Genomic DNA, 4,123 nt, shown 5'->3' on the forward strand with positions numbered 1-4,123 from the left:
GCGCTGCGGCGCTGACAGGCGGCTTCGATGGCGGCCCGGCGGGCAGTGGTGCGCGACTCGTGCTGCCTGCCACAACTCCAAGCGGCGACAGGCATCAATGGCCGAGACCCGAGCCGCCGATGGCGGCTAGCCAGCCTGCACCGCCAGGGGACGCTGCGGGCCGGGTCCTCGAGAGGGCCGGGGTGGCCCCGCCCGCTCCAGGGTGCTCTGGTACCGACCCTGCGCCGGGAGCCGCGGTTACTGGGGAGCGCCGTCAGGACGGCTCCTGCTCAGGCTCCGCAGGCAGGCGCTGTGCGTTCAACCCGCGCTTCGCGCCCTGAATGCGAGTAGCTGGCGCCTCTCGCCCTGCCCTGCCTCAAGAAGCCGCCAAGAAACGCTCGTGGCGCCTGACGCCACCTGAACAATTACTTTCACCTCGAGAAATGTTACTCTTACGTTGCGTTTATCAGTTCTCAGCGTAAGTCTCAGCGATGAGGCACTCCTCTGCCCACGGGAAGCTGGCTACTGGCTTCTCTGGGGTCCCCACCCGGCAGAGTCTGCACGGTAGTGGGGCACAGGTCAGGCAATTTACCTCACAGCATGCTCCTCACAGCACACCCCTCACAGCGCAGATGTAGCTAAGATATTAGGAAGAAATTTTTCACTGTGCGGGTGGTGAGGCACTGGCACAGGTTGCCCAGAGAAGCTGTGGCTGCCCCATCTCTGGCAGTGTTCAAGGCCGGGTTGGACAGGGTTTGAGCAACCTGGTCTAGAGTGAAGTGTCCTGCCTGTGGCAGGGGGCTGGAACTAGATAATCTTTAAAGGTCTTTCCCAACCCAAACCATTCCATGAAGTATTGTGTAAAAAGGACTGCCCCAGACACCATTACATCTCTAGAATCATTGGTAAATGCAGTTATACCCATATAAAAGGTATTCGGATTGCTTGGGGGGGGGGGGGGGGGGGGTTTTGGTTTTGTTTTTTTTTTTTGTCATCATAGTTCTGAAATTGAACTCAATTTCAGGGAATAAGCTATCTCTCCATGGATGCTTTCTCCAAGGCATTTGCCTTGGTTACAGATCGCCTCCTTTGAAATATGGAATTGATTCTGATGTTGATTTCAGTGGGAGCTTTATTAGCAGGTGTTACAAAGCTGTCATGCAGCTTGGCTTTATTGCACCAAAGTTGTAATTCCACCTCAAAAGAGGAAAAAAAGGATCATTTAAACACAGATCAGGCCCCTAATCCTGCCTACAGTGTGGCCCCACAAGCTACACTGCCAGCACAATGGAGGGGAAGCAGAGGGGCCCTCCAGTCAGCGGAGGAGCAGATACTAAGAAAAGGGTAACGCACCAGGACCCCTGCATTCCCTGCCCTTGGGCTGCAGGACATCCTGGGGTGAGTTTCTTGCCTTGCTCCACTTTGCATAAATAATTGATTAGGACACGGAGAAAGAGTGATACCACTTTACAGCTCAGTGATTAAACCACTCACCTGGAATGTGTAGTTATGTCAAAGCAGGAAAGAATGGTATCTCCATCAATCTGCTTTCAGAGGAGCTGGATAAAAGCAAACCTCACCACTAACAGTAGAAACCACATTTCCTCTGGGATCTGCTATCAGAGACTTGACAAGAAGCCTAGAGATTGTTATTGTAAACCTGCTCGTTTGCCCTTTACAGTTCAAACTTTCTGCACTGTAATTGAAGAGGTAGTAACAAACTGGGCATGCCTAAGGGGGATTCTCTTACTGTTAAGCCCATCCATGATGGAAAAAGCCACAAATGCTTTTATATATACCTACAGAAAAAAAAAAAATTTGGCTCAGTAAATTGGTATATTCAGAATAATAGTTGAGAAAGGTGTCTAAAGTTTAAGTGTCTAAAGTCAACAAGTACTTCTCAGTGAGCCTAGCTTAAAAGAGCATTTGCTTGACCTTCATTCTAATGTCCATTCTCCATAGCCATATTGACAGTCTTTTCCTTATACAACAGAGTCTGACAGAAAATCAAAGCATTTGATTTATCAAAAGCTAAACTATTATTACCATTTAAATTAGTTCAGCCACACAATAAAATAAATTGTTTCAGGACTATCAGTTTTCCTGTTAGCTTTGGCTTTCATTCTGGTAGGTATCACACTGGAGAAGTACCTATAGAATTATGTTACATTCTTTGTCTTTTAGGTTTTTTTACACAGAACAGTAATCTACTACTTAGTCAAACATTAGATTTGTCTGCTAATGTATCTCTATCATGCATTTGGACAGTATCTGCTTACCGTGAGAAGGGAGTTTCCCATATTTACTATGCAACATATCTATTGGAAATACTGGCCTTAAAACTTTACACTTAATGTAATTTACCTATGACTGCTTCTTTTTAAAGAATTGCATATTCTCATTTTTTTGTGACCTTTTCCTTTAGCTTAGGGGTTGGACCAGCTCTATCTTAAATTGTCTTTATTTACAGTGGTATCAGAGGTTTGCAGTCATTAATTTTAATTCTTATCAGTGTTGCCTTTGTTTTGTATGTCCTTATGTTTCACAAGTCAAGCAAGGATTTGTCTGTTTATTCCACTCAAAGGTTAGCTTCTCAAATACAATTCTTTTAGAAGGCTACCTGCAGTGCAATATCTCTCTAACACCGGACTACAGATAAATGAGAAGTAAAGCTAGCTATTGTTAAGAAAATTTGCAGTTGTGACACTATAGCTTAGTAAATGTAGTTATCGTTAGGTACTATTTATATTCCTCACCAGAAATAATTTGTAAAAAAGGGGTTGAATTTAAAATCAGGTATCACTGATATAAGGGTTGAGACATGAATAATTCAATTATCTCAAAACTGTACTTGTAGGTCCCTTAGAAGATTATGATCAATTCCAGTTACCCTTGAAATGTCTGCTAAAAGCCCTCAGACAAATGTAGCTCTATTCTCTTAGCAAGCTATATAGTAATTATGGAATTGAACCTAAGAAAGGTTAGTAGTTTTGGCCTACAATTAGATTAAATCGATTTAAAGTAAACTGTAGTATACTCTACCCTGCTAATATCAACAGAATAATTGAAGAACTTTTAAAGCTGGTCTAGCAGTAAGAATCCTTTCTACACTCAAGAGGCATTCCTAACAATCAAATACTTGCAGCCAGTTATACATCAAGAAGAATTTAAATTCACTGAATACTTTTAATGTCAAAAGGACTTCACTGAAAGTTCCCTGATCTGCACATTTGACCTTATGTCATAGAGCTGAAGCTAATCACCACCTAGTTTCTTCACATATAATTTATGCACATAATTTCAATTACTTTAGACAAGTTATAGAGGATATGAGGTTTCTGTGTTACATTGCTGTTAAGTGTATTTGAATACAAACAGTACTTCATAAATTTAAACCTATAATTGATTACTGGTGTACCTGATAAATTACATGAAAACTTACTTTGTGCTTAAAGAGTAAATGACCTTAAGTATAAGGAGGACATATTTTCACACAAAACAAAGCAAAGTAATACTCAAATATAAAGAAAGAAAAAAAATACTTTAATCAACGTCTCCACTGCTGTATATTTGGTACCTAGTGTCCATGCCAATACTGGGAAAGTGTTGTGTGAGATGTTCTACAAATGTTTGGTTAGACCTAGCTTCTGCACTAAGAACTTACAATATAAACATGTGTGTTTGCACATGAGGGTCAGCTCACCCAGAAACGTTTGTAATTGCAGCTGCCCAGCTGTGCGTGAGAGGCTGCAGTGCATGCCCATGTCAAGGCTATCTTCTGTGTGTTTAGCACTGAAGCATCCTGAGTGGTTTGATGGCATGGGTGGTTGTACAGTCACAAATGAGGATACCAAAGGGGAAACAGACAAAAACCAAAGACTATCTCACAGTATAAAAGTATGGGAGGAAACTTAGATGATAAAGCAAGATGTTCATACTTTAAAAAAGGAGTCAAACTAGATTATTAGAATGTGCCTTTCTGAAGCACTTTAGAGCAGAGGAAGTTATCCACCCACACTGATATTTAAAGGGATATACATTTTCAGTCATCATTACAGAAAATTTCTGCTAGACTTGTAGCTTTTTACATTTTAGGTGATTCCTGCTTTGCAGGCCTAGAGAGTTCATAGTTGGCTGCATTTCA

Source organism: Pezoporus wallicus, unplaced genomic scaffold (assembly GCF_028554395.1).
Source record: "Pezoporus wallicus isolate ANWC-B61680 ecotype Strahan unplaced genomic scaffold, APGP_CSIRO_Pwel_v1 contig_7505, whole genome shotgun sequence".
In the NCBI taxonomy this organism is placed as follows: domain Eukaryota; kingdom Metazoa; phylum Chordata; class Aves; order Psittaciformes; family Psittacidae; genus Pezoporus; species Pezoporus wallicus.